The 19895-nt window shown below is 38.9% G+C and overlaps 1 long non-coding RNA gene across 1 annotated transcript in view; it reads right to left on the bottom strand.

Annotated features, from left to right (window-relative positions):
- LOC114488019 (uncharacterized) overlaps positions 1 to 19895 on the bottom strand; it is a 43611-nt gene that overhangs the window by 519 nt on the left and 23197 nt on the right. Inside the window, exon 2 of the long non-coding RNA XR_003683700.1 lies at positions 11981 to 12224. This is a non-coding gene — a long non-coding RNA (uncharacterized lncRNA). The remainder of the gene's footprint in view (positions 1 to 11980; positions 12225 to 19895) is intronic.

The following is a 19895-nucleotide window of genomic DNA, read 5'->3' as shown; positions in this document are numbered from 1 at the left end:
CACTGCACGCACCACTCGCACTTGACTGTCGTCCTTCCTGCGAGTGTTTTGTTTGAATACTTTCTTAGGGAAAAGAATTAAAGCTTTAGAAACTGAACCAATAGTTAGGATGGACTTCAAACAAAGGCAACTTTTTTTCTTTTTTGCAGTATGCGGGCCTCTCACTGCTGTGGCCTCTCCCGTTGCGGAGCACAGGCTCCGGACACGCAGGCTCAGTGGCCATGGCTCACGGGCCCAGCCGCTCCGCGGCATGTGGGATCTTCCCGGACCGGGGCACGAACCTGTGTCCCCTGCATCGGCAGGCGGATTCTCAACCACTGCGCCACCAGGGAAGCCCCAAAGGCAATTTTTGTAGCAACTTCTGGGGTGAACTTATGACAGGTATGACTCATTTTCTTCTGTTTTCTGCACACAGACCTCTGACTAATGAGAACTGGAAGTTCTTAATGATGACCCTAAAATACCACAGAATCCTTAGTCACCTCGGAAAAGGGACGCTGTGCTCTCATGTATGGGTTAGGACTCTTTGGCTGCAAGGAATGTAAGCTACTTCAAGCTAGCTTGGATCTGGATTTGGGTGTGTGTTTGCGGGGGCGGGGGGCTGGATTTCAAGGGGACTTACGGAGCCAAGATGTGTATCTATGTCTCTCTGTATATCTATTTCATTTTTACGGTCCCAAACATCAGCTTTTCACATCCCAAATGACACACAGACAGCTGCCTGACAATTCTGGAGATTTTGTGTTACAGGCACAACCATTTGAAGAAACTGATGCAATCAGATGGTGCCCCCATGCCAGATTCCCAGGGAAGAGAAGCTGATTGGTCCAGCTGGTGTCCACTGTATACACTTCAGCTCCAATCATCTATGACCAAGGAGGCAACAGCCCGTTGTACAGACATGGATGCTGAGGCTTACTCCTGCCCTCTTGAGGATGGGGATAAAGGAGGAGGTCTCAAAGGGCAGGAGAAGAGGAGTGTCACCGTGTGGAGGCACCAAAGATGTCATTCCACTTTACATAGAGAGAAAAAGGGGGATTAACGTTTCAGAATAATTTTCTATAACCAAGGTCACAATCTAAAAGGTTTTCTGCACATACCACAGTTAAGCCAAAAATTCAACTTAGCTAAACGTATTTTGCTCTGCATCCCAATTGTTGCAGACACAGATGGTTGCCCACCTAACAGCCTGTTCCCCTTTCTGCTTAACTGGCAGGATCCCACATATATTTGGGTGTCCATTCCTCTTATCATATCAGTCATATCAGTCATAGAAAGCTTGCCCTATCCCTGTGTTTAGAAGTAAATTAGTCTAATGGTTGCATTGTGATCCCTTTTGGCTTAGACATGGGCATATGACACAATTGTGACCAATAAAACATGATGATGAATCTTCTGAGAGGCCTTCTGCAAAGATATTTTTCTCACTGATAAAAAGAAACTCACAGGAACACTTCCTATCCATCTAACACTTTAGTATCTGGATGTGAGGCCTGGAACTGTGGCAGCCATCTTTTGACCATAAGGGGACCTAGCATGAAGATAAGAGAGCAGAAATATGGAAAGAACTTGGGCCTCTGATGACCCGTTTGAGCAAATGAGTTAACCCACCTGGGACTGTTTTACCTCTGGCATTCTGTTTTATTTTATTTATTTATTTTAAAAATGGAAGTATAATTAACATATAACATTATATTAGTTTCAGGTGTGCAACGTAATGATTTGTTGTTTGTTTATATTGTAAAATAACACCACAATGAGTGTAGTTAAAATCTGTCACCATACATAGTTTAAAATTGTTTGCTTTTGATGAGAGCTTTTAAGATCTACTCTCTTACCGACTGTCAAATATGCAGTTCGCTATTATTAACTGTAGTCACCATGTTGTACATTACACCCTAGATTGTTGTTACTTGATAAAAGAAGTATTGTTTAAATCAGTTATTTTTAATTTTTTGTTACTTGCAATCCCAAACATCCTAATTGATGCACCTCATAATTAATAGAAATCACAAAGCCACAAATAAGACATACTTTAATAAAAGCTGACAATAGGGCTTCCCTGGTGGCGCAGTGGTTGAGAGTTCGCCTGCCGATGCAGGGGACACGGGTTCGTGCCCCGGTCCAGGAAGATCCTACATGCCGCGGAGCGGCTGGGCCTGTGAGCCATGGCCGCTGAGCCTGCGCATCCGGAGCCTGTGCTCCGCAACGGGAGAGGCCACAACAGTGAGAGGCCCGCGTACCACAAAAAAAAAAAAAAAAAAGCTGACAATAGCTGGAGAATAATTCCGAAAATGCTTAGAAGAAGGTGTCCCTTAGGCAATATTGAAACGGATAGCCAAGAGATCATGAATCATTTCTAACACTCCCAGAGCCTTACCAAGACACAGCATTTTGCAAGCAGACCAACATTATTTTTTTATATTTATAAAAAGCAACTCAAAGAAATTATTTGTTTAGAGTAGCTTTTTTATGCTTCAAAGTCTTTGCTCCTGTAGTTGTGGAGTTGGACAAGTTTAAAGTGGTTTCATTGTGCATTCTGCTTGCTCGAGTTTGATAGGCCGTGTTCACATGACAGGTCTATCCCTGCAGTGGATGTCTGGGATGCTTTGATGTGGGTTGCATTCGGACAGCCTAATACTAGGGGAAAATGTGCTGAAATTGAACAAGATTGCTTTCTGCCCAGCTGTTCTCTGAAGGCTCAGACATTTTTAGCACTGAGCTAAGAAGCTTGTATTTGTTTTGATGGTCTTGGCAGGGAGAACAATGGTTGATTATCCCAGCACTTTACTAACAAATAAGACTGCCTCCAGCAGAGATAAAATATGGGTCTTGACTTGATTGCATTTCATGTCCAAGGGAATTATTTTCTTTTCATTCTGATGCCCTTTCATTATGCAATGTACCTTTTTCTTTCTTTATCCGTGCCCCACGTGGTAACCCATGGCTTTCACTCTGAGAGGGCCGATTCCCAAAATCACCATGGCAGGGTGGTTTGATTAGCATATAAAACATGTATTTTCACTTCTCTAATTTCTTAGAAACTAATTTTTTTTGTTTGTTTTTGGTTCTCCAGATTTGTATGGTTAGTTTCTTCTCTAATTTTCTGTCTGCTTGCTTTTGGCATTTGTTTACGTTGCTGCGGCTGTTTCAGCATAGAGAAGTCTAGGATTTTACATCACATTTACATTTAAAAGGTCTATCCCAGGTGTTTTCTTCACCCATACAGAGAAGTGCTTTACCCAGAACAATTGTGTTTTCTTCAAAACAAAGGGACTTTTAAATAGTTTTTTGAAAACATTTCTATTTTTCCTTTATTATTTTCTTTCCAAAAGGTTTTAAGAATTAAATATTTTATAAGTGTAACATATGCAGATAAGGGTATGGCTCAATGTATTTTCATGAAGTGAGCACACAGACATAACCATTGTCCCCTCAGGCCCACCCAGTCATCACCTCCCAACTCTATCACCGCCTGCCTCTCCCCAAAGGTAACAACTGTGCTGATGTCTGTCATCACAGAGGAATTTTCCCTCTTTTTGCTCAATATTATGTTTGTATGATTCAATTATGTTATCATGTATAGTGGTGATTTCTGCATTTTTACTGCTGCATACTATTCCATTGTGTGAATACGATGCAATTTATGTTGATGGACATTTGGTTTGCATCTCTTTGGAGCTATTACAAATAGTACTGTTATCACATTTTTGTGGATGTCTCTGGGTGAATATATACACATATATTTTTAGTTCTGTATACTGAAGGGCAGAATTGCTGGGGGACAAAGCACAAATATCTTTACCTTTGGTGGATTGTCCCAATTTACACTCCCACCAAAGGGATGTGAAAATCCACTATTAATTCAAATCCTTGCCTGCACTTGGAATTATTGGCCTTTTAATTATAGCAATTCTGTTAAGTGTGTAGTGGCATCTCATTGTGGTTTTATTTTGCATATTCATGATGACTAATGAAATTACACAACTTTTATCTTTATTGGCCAAGTCAGATATTCTCTTCTATGAAGTAATCTTGCACAATTTTTGTCCTTTTTCTAATGTGATATATATATATATTTGTTATTAATTTGTAAGACTTCTTTATTATAGAAATGAATTCTTTGTTGGATATATATATTGTAAGTACATTCTCCCATTCTGCAGATTGCCTTTTTACAGTCTCATGGAATCTTCTGATAAATATAAATTTTGAATGGTTTTAAACTTTTTAATTTGAAATAATGTTAAACTTACAAAAACTTTAGACTTGCAAAAATAATAGAGTTCCTGTGTACCCTTCATCCAGCTTTCCCTAAGAGTAACATATTCCATATTACATAATGATAGTGCAATTACTGAAGCCAGAAAATTAATATTGTCACAATACTATTAACTAATCCAGAGACCTTAGTCTCATTTTGCTAATGGTCCACTACTATCCTTTTTACAGTTCAGGATCCAATCCAGAATTCCCACATTGCCTTAAATTGACATGTCTCCTTGGTCTCTTCCAAGCTGTGGCAACTCCTCAGTCTTTCTTTGTCTTTTATCACCTTGACACTTTTGAAGAGTTATTTTGTAGAGTGTCCCCCAGTTGGGTTTGTCTGATGTTTTATGATTATCAACACTATTTTAAGCATTAGTAACTATAAACATGATATCTTTAAGAAGTTTTGGTTTATTGGGTTTTTTTTTGTCACCCTATTTAGCATTCAGTTTTGAATTTTGATAAATATTTACAGTCATGAAACCACTACCACAATCAACATATAAAACAGTGTCATCCCCCGCGATCCCACTACTGGGCATATACCCTGAGAAAACCATAATTCAAAAAGAGTCATGTACCAAAATGTTCGTTGCAGCTCTATTTACAATAGCCAGGACATGGAAGCAACCTAACTGTCCATCAACAGATGAATGGATAAAGAAGATGTGGCACATATATACAATGGAATATTACTCAGCCATAAAAAGAAATGAAACTGAGTTATTTGTAATGAGGTGGATAGACCTGGAGTCTGTCATACAGAGTGAAGTAAGTCAGAAGGAGAAAAACAAATACCGTATGCTAACACATATATATGGAATCTAAGAAAAAAAAATGTCATGAAGAGATTAGTGGTAGGACAGGAATAAAACACAGACCTACTAGAGCATGGACTTGAGGACATGGGGAGGGGGAAGGGTAAGCTGTGACGAAGTGAGAGAGTGGCAGGGACATATATGCACTACCAAATGTAAATTAGATAGCTAGTGGGAAGCTGCCGCATAGCACAGGGAGATCACCTCTGTGCTTTGTGACCACGAGAGGGGTGGGATAGGAAGGGTGGGAGGGAGGGAGACGCAAGAGGGAAGAGATATGGGAACATATGTATATGTATAACTGATTCACTTTGTTGTAAAGGAGAAACTAACACACTATTGTAAAACAGTTATACTCCAATAAAGATGTTAAAAAATAAAATAAAATAAATAAAATAAAAAAATAAAACAGTGTCATCAACCCCCTAAAATTCCCTCATGTGCCTTTGTAGTCAGCTTATTCCCCCCAATCCCAACCCCTGACAACTACCTATTTGTTTTTAATCCCTGTAGTTTTGTTTTTTCAGAATGCCATATAAATAGCATCATACAACATGGAGCCTTTTGAGTTGGGCTTTCTTCACTTAGCATAATGTATTTGAAATACACTCATGTTGGTATATCAGTAGTTTGCTCCTTTTCATTGCTGAGTAGTATTCCATTGTGTGGATGTACCACAATTTGTTTATCTATTCACCAGTTGGTGGACATTTGAGTTGTTTCCAGTTCTAGCTATTACTAATAAAGCCATCATAAAAATTTGTGTGTAAGTCTTTGTGTGAGCACAAGCTTTAATTTCTCTCAGATGAATACTAGGCATGGAACTACTGGGTCATATGGTAAGAGTATGTTTAACTGTATGAATAAGTAATTGCCAAACAGTTTTTCAAAGTGGCTGTGCCAGTTTGCATTACCACCAGCAATACATAAGAATTCTGGTTTCTCCACATCCTTGGCAGCACTTGATATTTTCAATTTTTTGCATGATTAGTTGAGATTATGTATTGGGCGGGGGGGGGTGGGCAAGGATACCATGGATGTGATGTTGTACTTCTCAGTGCATCAGATCAGAAGGCACGTATATTAATATATCTTATTATGTCCAGGTTGACTTTGATCAATTGACTAAGGTGGTGTGTGCCATGATTCTCCAAAGTAAAGTTACTGTTTTTCCCTTTGTCAATAATAAGTATCCCCTGGGGAGACACTTTGAGACTATGCAAACACCCTGTTTCTCATGAGACTTTCACCCACTAATTTTAGCATCCCTTGATGATTCTTGCCTGCAATAATTATTACTATGTTGTTTGCCTGGTAGTAATTTTCTACTTCTATAATTCCTTCCAAATTTATAAATTGGAAATTCTGCTGTAGGGAAGGGCTGTCCTTTTGTTCCTGTTTATTTATTCAATTGTATTAATATGGATTCATAGACACTTATTCTATGGGTTATATTCCTTTTTTTATATTTATTTTATTCCTCACATTGCCCCAGATTTAATCAATGGGAGCTCTTTCAAGTTGGCTTTTGTGCCTTTTCTTTTTTAAATAATTAATTAATTAATTAATTAATTTTTGGCTGCGTTGTGTTGCTGTGCGCAGGCTTTCTCTAGTTGCGGCGAGCGGGGGCTACTCTTCATTGCGGCGCGCAGGCTTCTCACTGCAGTGGCTTCTCTTGTTGCAGAGCACAAGCTCTACGTGCGTGGGCTTCAGTAGTTGTGGCACGTGGGCTCATTAGTTGTGGCTTACGGGTTCTAGAGCACAGGCTCAGTAGTTGTGGCACACAGGCTTAGTTGCTCTGCAGCATGTGGGATCTTCCTGGACCAGGGATTGAACCTGTGTTGCCTGCATTGGCAGGTGGATTCTTAATCACTGCACCACCAGGGAAGTCCTGGCTCTTATGCTTTTTCAACGTCACCTACATTTTTTTTTTTCCTTTGCAGTTCCTTCCTTTCTGGTTCCATATGATGCTCCATGCTCACCTTGTATTTTCCCTGTCCAAACTCTGGACTCAATCATTTTTCCAAGGATCCCTGGTTCCTTGAATTATAGGTTGGTATTTAGAACCAAGATCTTGGCACTAGGTATGCTCATTGCTACTGGGGTGTCATTGCTTCTAGGCCCTTTCATCAGAAGGGAATAAGAAGTATATGTAGGTAGGTATACATCACACACACACACATCTATGTATATGTGTGTGTGTATATTAAAAGCCATGAATTCATGCTGATACTATAGATTCTATCCAACACCACAGGGCTCATTTGACTCTTCCCATTTCTCTAATTTTTATCTTCTTTCTCTGATAGTGAAAAACCCAGCTGTCATGACCTACAATGTATTTACTTATTTGTTCAAATGTCATACATGCATAAATTAGTTTCAGAATTCCTCATACCCTTTATGAGGAACACTAGAGTACAGTATTTCTACACAGTTCTTTTTATCTTTAGCTTTACAGAATATAATCATCATCCTGTTTTCCAAAGTAACTTAAGTTAGTTCTTTTCTTCTTCTCCCCCTTCGGTGGGATTATGTTATCCAAGAAGTTGTTAAAGTAGTCATATTTATCAATCCACCAGGAATTGACTTTTGGTACACTTTTATTACAATATAACATACATAGAGAAAAGTATACAAATCATGAGTGTACAACTTGGTGTATTTTCACAAATTGAACATCCCTGGTAACCAGCACCTCAGAAGCTCTGTCATGCCCACTTCCAACCACTATCCACTCATTATGGTAACCACTATCTAACTTTGAACACAATAAAGTCTGTTTTATACACTTTATATCAATAGAATGATGTACTATGTACTTTTCTCTGTCTTTGGCTCAACATTCTGTTTGTGAGATTTATTCATGTTATTGAACGTGATTGTCATTTGTTTGTTGTCATTGCTGCTTAGTATTCCATTATGTGAATATACATTTATTTACAGTGTTGACATTGACAGGCATTTGAGTGGTTTCCAGTATGACACTGCATGTGGGCTAGTATGACAGGACATTCTTCACATGTCTTTTGAGGAGCATATGAATGCATTTCTGTTGGATATCTTAGCAGTAAAATTTGCTGAGTTATAGGGTTGCGTATGTTCAACTTTCACAGATACCTTCAGTTTGCAGTCCTGTAAGCAATATACAGGATTATAGTTGCTCCATATCCTAGCCAATGCTTAGTATCATCTAGCTTTTTAGTTTTACTCATTTTGGTAGATGTGATACACACTGGAGTTTTGATTAGCATTTCTCTGATGTCTAATAAACCTGAGAACTTTTTCATAGGTTTATTGTCCATTTGGCTAATCTCTTTTGTGAAGTGTCTATTTAAGTCTTTGCTATTTTTCCATTGACTGACTGACTTGTATGTTTGTTTACTTTCTTGTTGATTTGTAGGAGTTCTTTATGTTTTCTGAATACAAGTCCTCTTTTTGAATTACGTATTATACATAATTTATCCCACTCTGCGGACTTCCTTGGTACTCTTTCAATCATATTTTCAGAAAAATAAAAGTTCTTCATTTTAACATAGCCCAATATCCTTTATATGTTTAGCACTTTTTATGTCCTTCTAAAGAAATATTAACTACTCCAAGGCACAAAGAGGTTCTCCTACTTTTAGAAATTTTTGTTTTATGTTTCAGTTTAGATTGCAATCATCTAGAATTGTTTCTTAAGTGTAATGTAAAGTAAGGATCAAGATTTATTTTTTTTTTCCTGAAAGATTTCTAATTGCTCTAAAACAATTTATTTTAAACAAATATGTTTTTCTAGTTTATCATAAATTAAGTGACCATATACATGTGTATCAATGTCTGGACTGTAAATTCTATTGTTTTTGTCTATTTGTATATTTTTTACAATAATTCTACACTCTATATAACATTATAGGTCTTGATACCTGATACTGTTAGTCCTATAGGTCTGCTCTTCCTCAATATTGTTTTGGCTATGCTTAGCACTTTGCATTCCCATATATTTTAAAATCAACTTGTCAATACCCACCAAACACACATACTCTCACACAAAACAGCAGGGGTTTTGCTTTGGCTTGCACTGAATTTATAGATCAATTTGGGAAAACTGTCATCTTTACACAATTGTGCTTTCCAATCCATGAAGATGGTATTTCCCTCCATTCATTTAGGCTTTCCATAATTTTTTCCCAATTGTTTAGTTATCTTTTTGTTATTTCTCATTCAATTGCATTGTAGGCCAAGAACATGCTTTGTGTGATTTAAATTCTTTTAAATTCATGGGGATTTGCTATAGTCATGTATACTGTTAATTTTGGTAAATATTCCATGTTCACTTGAATAAAATTTATATGCTGCAGTTGTTGACTATGGTGTTCAGTGTAGGTTAAGCTTATTAATTGTGTTGTTCTATTTATTGATTTTTTGTCTACTTTATCATCTACTGAGAAATAGACTTATCTATTTCTCCTTTCAGTTCTGTTAACTTTTGTTTCATATATTTTGAGGCTATATATTACATGCATAAAAATTTAGCAGTGTTATGCTAAACAGAGTTAAATCAATCCTGGTGTATTGACTCTTTTATCATCATCTAATATCATTTCTTTTGTAATATTTACTTTGTTATGTATAGCTACACTATCTTTGTTTTTCTTAATGTTTGTATGCTATATTTTGTTCCATCTTTTTACAGTTAACATTCCTATGTCCTTATATTTAAGGTGTGTTTCGCATAGTTGAGTTTTTAAAATTCAGTCTAACAATATTTAAATTTTAATTGAAGTATTTGGTCCATTTACACATCAGTGCAAATACTGAAAAAATTATATATTTGGTTTAAATCTACATCTTATAATTTTCTCCTCTTTGTTCCACTTCTTTCCAATTACTCAAGCCTGTTCAATCATTTCATTTCCACCCTCTATTATCTTTTTAGGTATTACATTCTTTTATCTTTTTTAAGTGGTTTCCCTAGAAATTATACCATACATTCTTGACTTAAAACAGTTTAATACAAATTAATGCTTTTGCCACTTCCTGGACAATGCAAGGACTTTAGTAGAATACTTTAACTCCATATATTTCCTTCCACTCAGGTAGGTTTTGCAATATAGTTTTGAAGATAAACTACTAGTTTTCTAGGCAAAAAGGCAGGAGGAAGACATTGCATGTAGTAAGAACAGCAAGTCTGGGTACTGACTTTGCCCTCTCCCATCTGGCCCATTCTGTTTTCTCTCTGTGACCCATGAGCTGACCTCTATGACTACATCACCAAGCAGCCTTGCCCTCTGGCTTTCTGTTTTGTAGCCAATGAGAGGCTCTGCAGGAGAGTGCAAGGTTAGAGCAGTTGGAATACTTATTTGCTCCCTCCAAGCCTACTATGATTTTGACAGCAGCTACACACTGCCCCCCCGCCCCCGACCCACCAGCTCCTGTTCCAAGCTCCGACTCCCACCAGGCTCTGCTGGTATGACTCCTTCCTCCTGCTTCTTCAGACCTTTTCAGGTAACAACTCCCTGCTGTTGCTGGTCCCTGGGTGATTCACTGTACTTGTTGCTTCCGCTAGATCAACTCTTACCTTTATTCATAGTCCCTAGGGTAAACTTCCTGCAAGGAAGTATTTTTCCTGTTTAACCCTTGATGTTGATACATGGAGGAGAGGCAAGGAGAGGGTATTCAGAGGAAGCAGCATAGTTTAATGTGGTCTGACCATGGGGTTGAGATGAGGGAGGCCCAGAGACAAGCCTGGGAGTGAAGATGGGGACTTATCATGAGGGTCTGCCCAGTCCAGTCTGGACTTCACCCTGTGGGCTGTGGGATTCACTGGTAGTTTTTAAAGAGTGATATGGCCAGGGTCACTCAGGTGTAGCAAAATAGAGGAGGGACTGGGAAGGAAGGGACTGACACAGGGAGACTGGTCTGAAACTGGTCTGAAAACAGTTGCAATAATATTCCACATCCAGTGGCTGCCCAGTGTAGATTAGCAACCCCCAAACTCCTAATGGTGGTCTACAAGGCTCTGGCTGATCTGGCCTCTGTCTACCCGTCTGACCTCAGTTATGCATTCCCCTTTGCTCACTGCATCTTTGTCAAACTGTGCGTTTCTCCCCTGTTCAGTAAATATGTCAGGCTCCTTACAACCTCAGGGCTTTTGCAATTGCTGTTTCCCTGTCTGGACGCATTCCAGACTTCTCATAATTCAGGTCTCAGCTCAACAATACATTCTTAGAGGGGTCTTCAGCAGCTACCCTCTCTAATGTGGCTTCCTTTGGAAGCCACATATTACTGGAGGTTTTCTTCCCATAGGACTTATTACTGTCTGAAATATTTTCTTTATTAGCTGTTGACTTATGTATTGTCTGCCTCCTTTCGCTAGAATGTAGAGTTCATCAGAGAGGGACCTTGTCTTATTCACCAGTATACCTTTAACTCCTAGAAGACTACCTGGAACATAATAGGTGCTCAATCATTTCTTGAATGAATGAATTAATGAACTTATCTTTCTGTTTGGCTCCCCAGACATACATACATTCAATCCTTTATCACCTCTACCCCATCCTTAACTTTCACTTAAATTTGAATTGAAGTATGTGGTCCATTTACACAGTAGTGCAAATACCAACAAAGTAATAATTTTTGGGGAAAAGATCTTTACTGCTGCTGATGAAAGATGACTCCATTGGGGAAAGCTTCCTGCAAGATGTGGAATGTGACAGGGTCTTCAAAGAGAGGCAGGAAGTTTGGATGTGTGAAACCATCTATCAATGAATTCAAGTCTTAGACTATCAAAAACCAAACCAAAACAAAAAATCCAGACTAAAACATTAAAAAAATAAAAGCACTTAGATATTGCTAGTTTTCTAGTGCTGTGTAATAAACACTTAGCAGCTTAAAACAATACCACTTACTCTGTCACATTTCTGTAGGTGAAGAATCCAGGAGGGCACTTCTGGGCTCTGCTCAGTGTACTCCAAAGTTGAAATCAAGATGTCAGCCATCAGGGCTCTTATCTGAAGGCTCTGGGGAAGATTCTACTTTCAAATTCATTCAAGGTGTCGGCAGAATCCAGTCTTTGAGGTTGTAGGACTGAGGTCTTTGTTGCTGGCTGGCTGTCAGCTGCCACTCATATTCATTCTTACATAGCCCCTCCATCTTCAAGTGAAAAACAGCATGTTAAATCATTTTTGTTTTTTGAATAACTCTGACTTTCCCTTCTGCCTTCCTCTTCTACTTTGAAGGGATCATGTGATTACATTGGGCCCACCCAGCTAATCCAGAATAATCTTCTATTTTAAAGCCAACTAAGGGCTTCCCTGGTGGTGCAGTGGTTAAGAATCCACCTGCCAATGCAAGGGACACAGGTTCGAGCCCTGGTCCGGGAAGATCCCACATGCTGCAGAGCAACTAAGCCCATGCACCACAACTACTGAGCCTGCGCTCTAGAGCCCATGAGCCGCAACTACTGAGCCTGAGTGCCGCAACTACTGAAGCCCATGTGCCTAGAGCCTGTGCTCTGCAACAAGAGAGGCCACGACAGTGAGAGGCCCACGCACCGCAATGAAGAGTAGCCCCCACTCACCACAACTAGAGAAAGCCCGCGTGCAGCAACGAAGACCCAATGCAGCCAAAAATAAATAAATTAATTAATTAAAAACAAAAAGTCAGTCACCAAGACCAGCACGCTTTCAAGGAGAGAAGAATTCGGCTACATCTTTTGAGGGAGTGTTGTCCAAGAATTTGAGGACGTATTTTAGTCTTTTTCATCAGTGGTTGTTCTGCAGATAGTCGTGAATTTGTTGTCCTCGTGAGAGGCAGTGAGCTCAGGGTCGTTCTACTCCACCATCTTGGCCACTCTCTCCAAGGACATATATTAAAACACTCTCCTATTCTATGAATAATGATAGGTGCATGGAAGATTTGGAGGTTGATTCCCAAATAAGCCAGTGTCTTTGTTCTTTGTCCCTTTAATTTTACCCAGTTTACCCCTCCTGGAAAAAGATTTGACATTTCCACTTTCCAGCAGAGTTGAAAATAAGCCTAGAAATGGTACAGAAAATGGTTATGATTCAAACCCCAAACTCTTATCGAGTGCCTTCTATATGCCATGTCCTATGCTGTGCATTAGAAATAAAGAGGTGATTAATATAAATCTCCACTTTAGAGGAACTGCTATCTAATGAAAAGGCAGAGAGGTAAAGAGGAAGTTAGCATAAAATAGTATAGGTAATCTTTACCTCACTCCTTATTTTCCATTTCTATATCCTCTTCTTTCCCAGTGCTTGGTACAAGTGGTATTTCCCCACTTATTTGCTTCTTTTACTTGTTTATTACTGTTTTCTTTCCACGGTATCCCCAGAGCCTAGCTCAGTGGCTGCTACATAGACATGCTCAGGAGTACTTGTCAATGAATAGCTGGGATGTGGTAAGCACGGTGCACTATGGCAGCAAGTAGCAGGGACACCCACTCCAGCCTGCAAGGAAGGCTCCCTGGAGGAAGCAATCCTACACTGAGATTTGAAGTATGACCAGGAGTCCTCAAGGTGGAGCATCTGTGAATTGTTCCCGTCCTCAGGAACAGCATCCCAAGTGGAAAGAAAGTCCAGTGCATTCAAGGGACTGCAAACACTTCTGAGTGCTGGAGGGGAGAAAGCGGCAGGGGCTGGGGAGTGGAGTGGAGAGAGGATTGCAGAGGGAGTAATGAGAGATGACGTAAAAATACAGTAGGACCAGGTTATTGAGAACTTACCTTGTGAGAAAATCTGGGGAGTATGGACTTTATCCTAAAAGCAATGGGGGAACTATTGAAGGTACTGAATGAAATAGGGGAACGACAAGGTCAGGTGTTTTTAATAGTCTAGCAAGGATTAGAAGGGCCACCCTAGAACCCTGCTCCATGCTTTGAGAGTGGGAGCTACAGATGTCTCAGGAGCCAGAGTCCAGAGGTTACACTGTAGAAGTTACACTGTAGAAGTTATTCTAGACCATCTTTCTGCAGAAGGCACAACACCCCCTCATCTACCCTGGGGGCAGGGACAGGAGTATGGAACAGCAGCTTCCTCAGGCCCATGAGGCCAGGCCTCACTGGGCCCCTACCCAGTGGCCCTCACAGCTTGTAGAAACCAAACCCTGCTCCTCCTCATTCTCTGGCTCCCTTTCAGAAGTGGAATTGAAGTGGGCGCCCCAAGCCCAATTACTAGAGCACAGAGACTATGAGTTGGAAAACATATTTTCCCTGCAACAAGAGAAAACGTGCTGCTTCCTAGGATCTCCCCACTGGAATCATCCATGGAACGTGCAGAATAACAGAAAAGCAGTTTTTTTCTTGGAAACATATGGAAAATAGGTTGTTTGCTTGGAGGAAAATCATAACTTGTTTTTTTTCCCCCAGAGGAAAATTAAAACTCTCACACATTTAGTCTTTTCAATCCCTTGTTTGTCTTGTGCTTTTGAACTAAAATGCAGGCCTGGGGAGAGTGGTGCTGTTGGTGAACAGGAAATCTTAGAGGGTTAGTTCCATTGGCCAAACTATAGGAATTCCAAACTCAAATTGTCCATTCATTGTCTCTAAGGCAAGATGGGGGTCATTAAGCCACAAAGCTAAATGACGCATCTTTTGCAGAAAGGAGGATGGCGTTGATTATGTAGTGTGTATATGGGGTGAGGGAGGGTGTGCAGAATGATAGATAATGGTGAAACGTGAAAAATCCAAATGTAATCGCCAAAACAGTCTTGAAATAATCCTCTCTTTGGAGACCTGATCTTCCCAGTCAAGACGGAAACAAAAGAAAATGGCCTGGGGTCCAGAAAATGGGCCCCAGGAAGATGAGGTGGAGCTGAGTGTTTGAGGTGAATAAAAAGAGCCAGGAGGCATTTGTTGGGGATTTCTTTTGCCCAAGAGCCTCCTCCAGCTGGTCTTCCCTTCCCAGGAGGTCCCACTGGAGTTGCCTTCTTCCTCTCTTCAGCATCCCTCTTTGAACAACCTCAGAACCTCTTTTCTTGGTAACATGAGAAACTACATGAGAGGCTTCAAGGCTACGTTCCGAATGATGACTTATCCTAAGTTATTCACAGCCTCCCCTTCCCACCAATAATTCTTCCAGAGAGCATTTAGCTAATTTGGAAAAAGTGTATCAAATCCCCCAGAGAACAGTGTGCATCTTAACTGTGGATGAATGTAATTCTAATCATTCTCCAAATGCTCAAACCTCTCAAACTGAGTAACCCAAATGTGCAAAAAACTGCTTGCCAGCTTCTGAAGAGAAAGTTGATTACCCTGAGGGGGAACTGGGAGTGGGAGGAGGAGATGGAGATTGATTCTCTGGATAGGACACTTGATAAGCCTTGTTCGTATTTCCAGAAGTAGGGCTTAAGTGAGCCAAAATAATCATACCCTCCTCCTTAAAAACCGTATTACTAAGCACCTAATATGTACCAAGAGCGTTACTCAGTGTTTGTAAAGATTTCCAAAAAACACAGCCAGTAAACCTTAAGCAAAGGAAACCCATGAAATGAGCCCCACATTCAGTCTAGCTTTCTGCCATGGGACGTGCTCCAAATGGCGGCATGAGAAAGTAGATGTTAAAAGACAGCAGTGGTCTCACTGGGTGGTGACAACAGAGTTCAGGCTGCTGCGGTGACTGGAATGGACGGGATAGGGTATTAAAGAAGAAAGAACTGAACAGAGAAGTTGCCCCAGAAATCTGCATTCATGTGCCCCTTAGGCTTTGGCCAAATACAAAGCTGTACATGTGCAAGGCAAGACCCTGCATGTTTGGGCAGAGAATGGCTACTGAGAGACAATGAACTGATGGAAATTCTTGAGGTTACACAGTGATGGGGGACGTTGGGCTTCTGGCCAGTCTCAGTGTAGATATGCTACTGAACACTCTGGGCATGTAGCTGAGACCCCAGAATGTCCAATCCAAGGAATAGGACTACTCCAGTCCTAGCACGTGGACTAGTCTTGATCCACCTTAACAAAGCCAAAAACCAAGCCTCAATAGGATCAAAGTTGAATTAAATGCTTGCCAAAGCAATACTCAACACTCAGTACTCAACATTCTTTAAAAGAAAACAGCATAAACCAAACTCAACATTGTAGCATTCATAATGTCCAGCATTCAAAAAAATTACTGGACAAGCAAAGTAGCAAGAAAATGTGACCCGGAACTTCCCTGGTGGCACAGTGGTTAAGAATCCGCCTGCCAGTGCAGGGGACACAGGTTCAGACCCTGGTCTGGGAAGATCCCACATGCCGCGGAGCAGCTAAGCCTATGCTCCACAACTCCTGAGCCTGCAGTCTAGAGCCCGCGGGCCACAAGTACTGAAGCCCGCATGCCTAGAGCCTGTGCTCTGCAACAAGAGACGCCACTGCAGTGAGAAGCCCACGCACCTCAGCGAAGAGGAGCCCCTGCTCGCTGCAACTAGAGAAAGCCCGCGCGCAGCAATGAAGACCCAACACGGTCAAAAATAAATGAATAAGTAAATAAATTAAAAAAAAACAGAAAGTGTGACCCATAACCAGGAGCATAAAGTCAATAGGAACAGACCCAGAGATGACACAGATGTAGTCAGTAGCAGCCAATGATTATAAAACAGCCATTACAAATAAGTTCAAGAATTTAAAGGAAAAGATGGACATCTCAATATAGAAATCTCAATTGAGAAAGAGAGACTTTAAAAAGAAACAAGTGGAAACTATAGAACTGAAAAACACAATTTATGAAATGAAAAACTTCATTAGAATGGACAATGCAGAAGAAAAGATTAGTGAACTTGAAAACAGATCAACAAATACTATCTAAACTGAAACAGAGAGAATAAAAGGATCTTAAAAAATGAACAAAGACTTGGTGACCTGTGGAAAAATATCAAGCAGTATTATATGAGTGTAAGTGGAGTCTTCATAGGAGAAGAAAGGAAAAAATGAGGCAAGGAAAAAACAATGGAAGAAATAATGAGCAATATTTGCCCAAATTAGGTGACAAAATGTCAACATTCAAATAAAAAAAACCTCAATGGAACTTACTCAAGATAAGCACAAAGAAAACCACACCTAGTCATTTCATAAACAAATGGCTGAAAGCCAAAGATAAAGAACATTTTAAAAGCAGCCAGAGGAAAAAAGGTTACATACAAAGGAATGATGATAAGAAACACTGCTGATTTCTCATCAGACATAAAACCAGTCAGAAGATATGGGGCAACATCGTTGAAGTTCTAAAATAAAAAAATAAACAAAAACAAAAAATTCCCAGTCAATCTAGAATTCTGTATCTGGCAAAAACAGCCTTAAAAAAAAAGTAAATAAAGACATTTTCAGATAAGCAAAAGTTGGATTATTTACTAGCATACATGTACCCTAAGAAATATTAAAGTAAGTTCTCCAGGCGAAAAGAAAATGATTCCATAAGTTATCAGATCTATATGAAGAAGAGTACAAGAAATAGAAAATTTGTTGGGCAAAAATATAAAAGACATTCTTCTCATTTTAGAAATTTGTTAAAAAGACATTTGACTGCTTTAACCCAAAAGCATTAGCAAAGTACTGTGAGGTATATAATCTATTTAGAAGCAGGGTGTATTAGCAACAGTAGCACAAGAGATAAGAAGGGGCAAATAAAAGTATACTGTGTGAGGACGCTACATTATATGTGAAGTGGTATAAAGTTAATTCATTATCACAGGTAGACTGATATGTTTATTTTAATCCCTGGAGCAACTGCTAAAAATTAAAACAAAGAAGCATAGCTAAAAAGCCAATAGAGAAGATAGAATGGAATACTAGAACACATTTAATAGATCAAAAAAAAGGAAGGAAAAGAGGGAAATAAGAAAGAGAGCATGAATGGGGCAAAGAGAAAACAAATAGCAAGATGGTAGAATTAGACCCAGCTAAATCACTGATTACTTTATATCTAAATAGACTAGACAGTCTAATAAAATGAACAATACTGCCAGATTGGATTTTAATGAGACCCAATTATACAATGTTTATGAGAGACACACTGTAAATATGAAGACGCGTACAAGCTAAAAGGAAAAGAATAGAAAAAGACAACCATGTAATGATTAATTGTGAAAACGCAGTAGTGGCCATATTATCAGACAAAGTCAAGAACAACTGTAAGGTATAAAACGGGACATTACATAATGACAAGAAAGTCAATTCATTAAGAAGATGTACAATTCCTGAATGTGTATATCCCCAATAACAAGCTTTGAAATACATGAGTGCAAAACTGATAGAACTGAAAGGAGAAATAGACAAATCCACAATAAGAGGTGAAGAAGTTTACCCTCCTCTCTTAAGAATTGTTGGATGTTATATAAACATATAACAGAAACATATAAAACATCAGAAAAGATATAGAGGACTATCAACAAACTTAACATAACTGGCATTTTATCAAATACTAATTAACAGTTGCAGAATATGTATTATTTTCAAATGTACATGGAACATTCACCAAAATAGACCATAAGCTGGGCCATGAAACACATCTCAATACATTTCAAAGGATTACAATCATAAAGAGGGTATTCTTTGACAATAAGAGAATTAAAATAAAAATCAAGAACAAAAAGATCTCTGGCCAATTTAAAAATTTTGAAATTAAGCCATACACATCTAAATAATCCATGAATCAAAGAAGATATCACAAGAAAAGAAAATATTTTGACCTGCTGATAAAACCACAACATATCCAAATTTGTGCGATTTAGCTAAAGAAGTACTTACAGTAAAATTTATGGTCTTAAATGCTTATATGAGGAAAGAAGAAGGCCTAAATCAATTACCTAAGCCTCCATCTTAAGCAACTAGGAAGAATAAATTATACCTATTGTAAATAAAAAGAAATGATAAAGAGTGTAATAAAAAGTAGTGAGTAATAGTTTTCAGTAATAATAATCAGTGAACTAAAAAGTAGACAAACAATAGAGAAAATCAACAAAGCCAAAAGTTTTCTTTGGAAAGAGTAATAAAACAGACCTCTAGCTAGACTAATCAAGGAAAAAAGAAAACACAAATTACCAATATCAGGAAGGAAATGTAAGACACCGCCGTAGACTCTATAGTCATTAAAAGACAAATAAAAGACTATATCTAATAAGCTCATGTCAATAAATTAGAAAATTTTTAATTGACAAATTCTTTAAAAGACACAAATTATAAAAATCACAAAATAAAAAGTATAAGATATGAATAACTATCTGCTAAAGAAATTAAATTTGTAATTAAAAGCCTTTGCCACAGGAAACTCCAGGTCCACATGACCTCATTTATGAATTCTACCAAACATTTAAGGAAGAAATAATGCCAACATTATACAAACTTTTTCAGAAAATAGTGGAGGAGGGAACACTTTTTAACTCATTTTCTGAGTCCTGCATAACTCCAGAAAGGGTTAGGGTTAAGGACATTGCAAGGAAGGAGTTACAGACCGATATCCCTCCTGTGCCTATATGCAAAATTTCTTAACTAAATTAATGTAATATTTTAAAAGGATATAATACATTATTACCAAGTAGAGTTTATCTCAGCTATGTAAGATTTGTTTAACATTAGAAAGATTGCAAGATACTAGGCCAATATACAAAAATCAATTGCATTTATGTAAAAGAACAACAAACCGTTGGAAAATAAAATGAAAAACTCAATATCACTTACCTTAGTATCAAAAAATTGAAATACTTAGGGACAAAGACAATGAAAGATATTTAAAACCTCTATGCAGGGCTTCCCTGGTGGCGCAGTGGTTGAGAGTCCGCCTGCCGATGCAGGGGACACGGGTTCGTGCCCCGGTCCGGGAAGATCCCATA

Source organism: Physeter macrocephalus, chromosome 16 (genome assembly GCF_002837175.3).
Source record: "Physeter macrocephalus isolate SW-GA chromosome 16, ASM283717v5, whole genome shotgun sequence".
Lineage (NCBI taxonomy): Eukaryota > Metazoa > Chordata > Mammalia > Artiodactyla > Physeteridae > Physeter > Physeter macrocephalus.
The sequence above is the reverse complement of the archived record's forward strand: the minus strand, read 5'-3'. Positions and strand labels throughout refer to the sequence as shown.